Source organism: Benincasa hispida, chromosome 8, assembly GCF_027475165.1.
Source record: "Benincasa hispida cultivar pf3 chromosome 8, pf3_genome.v1.1, whole genome shotgun sequence".
In the NCBI taxonomy this organism is placed as follows: domain Eukaryota; kingdom Viridiplantae; phylum Streptophyta; class Magnoliopsida; order Cucurbitales; family Cucurbitaceae; genus Benincasa; species Benincasa hispida.
Window position 1 is genome coordinate 51,068,728 of NC_143485.1, and position 6,159 is coordinate 51,074,886.

The following is a 6,159-nucleotide window of genomic DNA, read 5'->3' on the forward strand; positions in this document are numbered from 1 at the left end:
ATTTAGGAGCTGTACAAAATTATTGTGCATACTTTGCGTAATTTTTGTACGAATGGTCAAAACATATAGCAGACGATGAGTCCTCTCATATGTTTTCACATTGGTGAGTGGCATCTTCCTAACAGGGTGATGAGACAATTCGGTTTTCAGCAGGATGTCCCATCACCTTGTAATATTGAACCCGTACTGCATGATATTGACCTAAGCACTGGAGATTGGTCTGAAAAAGTTGTACATTTGGTAGTACGATGGCACTATCGTGCAAGGTTTATTACAGTAGGGGTTTCTCTTGAAGAGTTTGACATAGATGTCACTCCAGAATATATTCATTGGTATAATAATATCATAAGGCGCTACGTCACTCGTCCGGGAGCAGCTGTGGGTCATCTGGTAAATGAATGAATATTATCTAATTTTTTTAATTTAAATTTATTTTAAATATTTTCTAATTGTTTTATAATTCACAGAGATTGAACAACAGTAGACTCCGTGAGGTTGCGAATGATCCGAACCAGGTTCTTGCTATATGTAGTGACAACCAAAACTATATGGAGGAAATTCATTATATGTACGATATACCTATTGTTCCTCCACTAGCTCCTAGACGTAGAGGACCTGTTCGGGAAGAGGATGAATTTGATGAGGTTGCACATAATGTGGAAGAGTTGCCCCCTATGACGCAGACGTAGAGTCAAACTGATTATGTTAGTCCGATGATGATGATGCCAGCATTTGGTTTAGGACATGATGACTCAGAGGCTGGTCCTTCATCTTCATACGTGCATGGACATAGTCGGGGTCGTGGAGAGCATAATGAATATTTATATTCTGAAGCGCCTGCAGTGGTACCAGAGCAACCTTAAGTTCGAAGTCTATGACGACAACCAACTCGAAATCGATGACGTCCGCCTTGTGGGACACATTGATTTTTGCAATTATTTTTATATAAATGAGATATTTAATTTACATTTTTTTTATTTGTATGAGTTCTTATTTTTTTTAATTTATTCTTTTTAGAGTTTAAATAAAATAATAAAATATTTTTAAAAATTGTTTTTATAAAATGGAAAATTAATTTTAAAAAAAGAAAAAAAGGATTAAAAAGAAGAAGGTGGAATGTGTAATAATTAAAAAGGAAAAAAAAGGAAATTTGTACGGTATTCTCGCTCTCTATCAAAATCTCGCTATTTCGCTCTCGCTCTCGCTCTCAAAATCTCGCTCTCTCAAACTCTCGCTCTCTCTCATAATCTCACTCTCGAATTTGATTGGGAAGTTCAGTGGCAAAAAGAAGGAGATTCATTAGCTCGTTATTTAGTCAGACTTGCTGAGATGACAGAATCTGTAAAAATTATTCAACAAGCTTTGGAAGGAATTCCAGGGGACCTTATGAAAATTTAGAAATACGATCTTTTGATAGAGGAATGTCTCCGAAATGATAATTAAACAGACTCAATAATAATGTTAGGAAGGGCAAGGTCGAGGGTTCAAAGTTTGACGTACAAATGAAATGAAGGTCGAGGGTTCAAAATTCGATCTATCTAGGTTGAATTTTCAACCCTCGACTTATTTTAAAAAAAAAAAACAACAATATTTTTACAAATAGTTTGAAAACAACAATATTTTTCTAAATAGTTTCTAAAAAGACAATATCTTTTTAATTTTCCCGTTTAAATTGATACAATTATGAAAGTTTAGGGTTTAAGTTGATATAATTATTAGTTTATTATTTAAATCGATACAAATCTCAAAGATAAGGATTTAATTTGATACAATCCTCAAAATTTAAGATTTAAAATTGATACAATTTTTAGTTTAAGACTTAAATTGATATAATTCTCAAAGTTTAGGAATATAAATTGATATTTACCCAAAATATTAATTACAGAAGTGGCATAGAAAAGCAAGGAGGAGGTAGACAGGAATCGCCGGTGGTAGTAAGGAGGAAATGTCGTGGGCCAAAGGCCGCAGGTAAATCTCTGGGCCCGTTAAAACTGTTTGGTGAAAGGCCCATAATCGTTGTAAATGGGCCTTTAGGCCCATAACAGCCATTGGGCTCCGGTGACGAAATTGGGCTGAAGCCTTTTTTGTGAAGGCCCAGAGTTGTAAGGCCCTAATCATTTTACTTTCTTTATTTTTTATTATTGTATATTATTAAAAATTATGCTTATTTAACTACAGCATTTTTATTTAGAACATTTTCAAAATTCGTATCCCAATTTTAAAAAAGGAATTTCTTTTATGGATAAAAAAATTTGACAAATATATTTTGAAAAATATTAGTAGTAACAATAATATGGGAAGGTAAACGAGATTATTTTCTAATGGCATAAAACTAGAACACAATTAACACCAAATTTGCCTATATGAATGGAAACAATAAGCAATCATGAGCTAATTCTGAATTATTATGTATACAAATATGCTAGCTGTATTTAGAATAAATTCCAAGAATCTTTTTAAAAAGTTTTAATTGGTCTCATAATTAATTAAGTCAATAATGGAACTCAACCAATGATACTAGGTAGATTCCAAGACAAAGATCCAGACTGTATAATAAAAACAAAGTTCAATTTTAAAATATTTATAATATTATTAAAAAAAAAAAAAAAAAAAAAAGAAAGAAAGAAGTTGGTCCAAAGTTTTGGGTCTCACTTTCATTTGATTTTTGGGTTTTAAAATGTTACAATTTTGAGTTTAGTTTTTATTGGGTCCTTTAAGTTTCAATATTTTACATTTTTACCTTCAAATTTTTACTGATGCTCGCTTTAATATTGTATGTTAACTTTTTGTTAACTAATTTAAAATAATTATGATGTAAAATTTTTAATTAATTTTAATATTGACGTATAAATAAGTGAAGACTAATGTGATTATAATAAATTTAATTCTTTTAAATTAATTGATATGACATTAACACCAATGGCTCAAAATGGATATTTAATGGGAAAAAAATCAACTTTGAATGTGTAAATCTTTGAGTGATCGATACCAAATTGAAATAAACTTCAAAACTCAAAGGTAAAAATATAACATTTTGAATCTAGGAGCAAATAGAAATAAACTAAAAATTCAAGGGTAAAAGTTTAATATTTTGAAACTTAGAGATCAAATAAAATTTAAATTAAACTCAAAATTGAAGACTAAAAAGATACTTTCTCATTAAAAAATATATACACCCAAAAAAAGAGGCAAAAATTTCAATTGAACCAAAAAAAAGGAAAAATTTTCAAAGATAAAAAACATATTAAATTATTTATAGAAATAACAAAAAATCACTTAGTGATTGATTTGTATCAATGATAGACTTCTATCCGTTTTTATCACTGATAAATACTGATAGATTTTTATCAACCTCTGTCAATGATAGAATTTTATCAGTTTTTATCAAACTGATAGACTTCTATCAACGTCTATATAATATACGAAGAAGGAGAAGATGATTAAATTTTCTATTCTATATAAATAGTTTCTCTTAGTTTTTTTTTTAATTTTTGAAAATCTTCCGTAAAGAAATGATGAAGAAGTAACTTAAATAGACATTGAAAACTAACCAAAAATTGTTGTGTAGTCAAAGTAGCAAACATCCCATTTTCTAAAACAATGGCCCCTTGATGTTGAGAATTATGGGTTCATGTACTCACCTTAAAGTTCATTGTCTAATACAATTATTGGACCACCCACCTTCTCTTATTGCCTTTCATATTATAAGCCTTGTTATTTTCCTCTAATACATGACACATTCATTTGCATATGTTTTAAATCTTTAAGCTTATTGTATGGAGTAATTCTATCGACATGTTTATCGATATTTTCGTAACTTGAAACACACGAGAATATTAATAAGATCAAGGAGACATATCTTTTTCGATACACTATTCAAATGTTGACGAAATATTTGAAATAACACAAATTATTATGGATATTGATATGATAATAATTGATAGAGAAATTAATTGTGAAAAGCATCGTGAAGTATAAGAATTGTTACAACCATTGAATTTTAAATTTTATTGATTGGCCCCTAAATTTACCAATTTGTTACGATAAAACCCACAAAGTTTGCAAGCTTCGCACATCAGCCCCTTGATCATAAGTGTTGTAATTCCAATCAAACGATTGAGCTAATTAAATTCAAAATTTTTATATCAATTTTTTTGTTTTCTTAAATCGGAATGGTAGTGCAACAATTGTATGGAAAACAACGTTATTTGATTGACTAATGGTTTATAGAGGGTAAAATATTGGATTAAATTGTAATTTTTTTTAAATGGAGGATTTAACGACTTCAATTAAAAATTATTTTTTGTCTCTAAACTTTCATAAAAATAACAATTCAATCTCTGAATTTTAAATAATATTATTACGATTTAATAAAATTGCTTACATGTGTAGATCAATACATTGATCGAGAATCAATTTTTTTATACATAAACTATAAAATTTAAGTCATTGCATAATAGAGTTGATATTTGATTTCGAAATACTAAATTGTTACAAATTTGAGAGTATAAGAACTAAATCTTCACCAACAAAAATTAAAAGACTTAATTGTTACTTTTATAACAGTTTAACCATTTAGGGGCTAAAAGTATTTTTTATGGGGAAACTACAAGTAACATAGAAAAATAGGTAAATATTAAGAAACAAACACATAAACGATTATACTACTACAAAGTTAGGATTTCATGACATTTAAAAAGTGTCAAAATTAAAATTTGTGACACTTATTTTATGTCGTTGTATTGTCTGTAAAAATATGACTATTAATAACAGTTTACGAAAAATGCTACTTTTAAATATAGAAAAATGGACTAAAATATTTACAAATATAGAAAATTTTCATTGTCCATCTGTGATCGACCATAAGAGACTATTATCTGTGTCTATCTGTATCATGATAGACACAAAGAGTAAGCTATCACGGTCTAGCGCAGATAAACTGTGATATTTTGCTATTGTTTGTAAATATTTTCAACAATTTTATCACTTAAAATAATTTTCCTAAAAAAATTCATAATTAATCTTCTAATGACAATATTTAATTGCCAACAATGAATAATCACTACCAATTATAAACTGTCATTGTCAAGTTTACTAAGACATGTTATCGTTGTCATCAATTGACTCAAAATTGGCTTATTATTGTAGCGTTATAGTTATTGAAAACGGTTATAAAATGTCAAAAAAAAAATTGTGCTATTTTTTTCTTGTCAAGAATATTTTAACCATAGCATTTTTTATTGTTAAGAATATCTTAAACATGACAAATATTTTATGTCAACAAAATGTTCTATCATGACATATTTTTGTCACGAAATTTCATATTTTTGACGCTTTTATATTGTCAATAAAAATATGTCTCGATAGTTTATTATTTCTTTGTACCTTGCCATTACACATGATTTCCATCATCAACCAATCCTATTCTAATACAAAATTGGTACAAACATAAATAACAATTTTTGTATATAAGAATAAAGTTGATAATGTTTTTTTTAAAAAAAAAAAATCTAAATATATACAATGGAACTATGGAATGTCTCAAAAGAAACCAATATAAGCAAACTAATAACGAAACTTGGTAAATTTTTTACAAAGGAAGAAAATATAACAAAGTACTGTGACGAGTAACTACATTACAATTTTTACCACTAATCAAATATCAATAATTTGTTTGGTAGTTTCACCACTTCAGTGGATTCATAAGACCTCATAAAAACACAATATTAAATCTTAATTCAACATTGTGAATCAGTTCTAAACTACAACAGAGAGTTTCCAAGAGTTATAAACTATGTTCAACATTTAGAAAGAGTTCAAAATGATCATAGTGAAACTTGAGCACCAAAAACTATCCAAACAATCTTAAACCTAATTCAAACACTTTGAATCAATCCCAAACTACAAGGAGAGAGTAAGAGTTGAATAACATACCACATGTATATCATGAATGAAATTTTCATGACCATTAATCCTGAAAATTAAACACAAAAAGTCAAGTCTAATAAATTAGTCTTTACAGAAAGTGAAACAAAACAAATAAGAAGTATATAACACAGTGCAAAGAAATCAAGCACAAAGAGGCTAATAACCAAAACTATAGATAAAACTCATTATTGCTAAGTCATTGCAAATATACCTAACAAGAGATATTCCAAG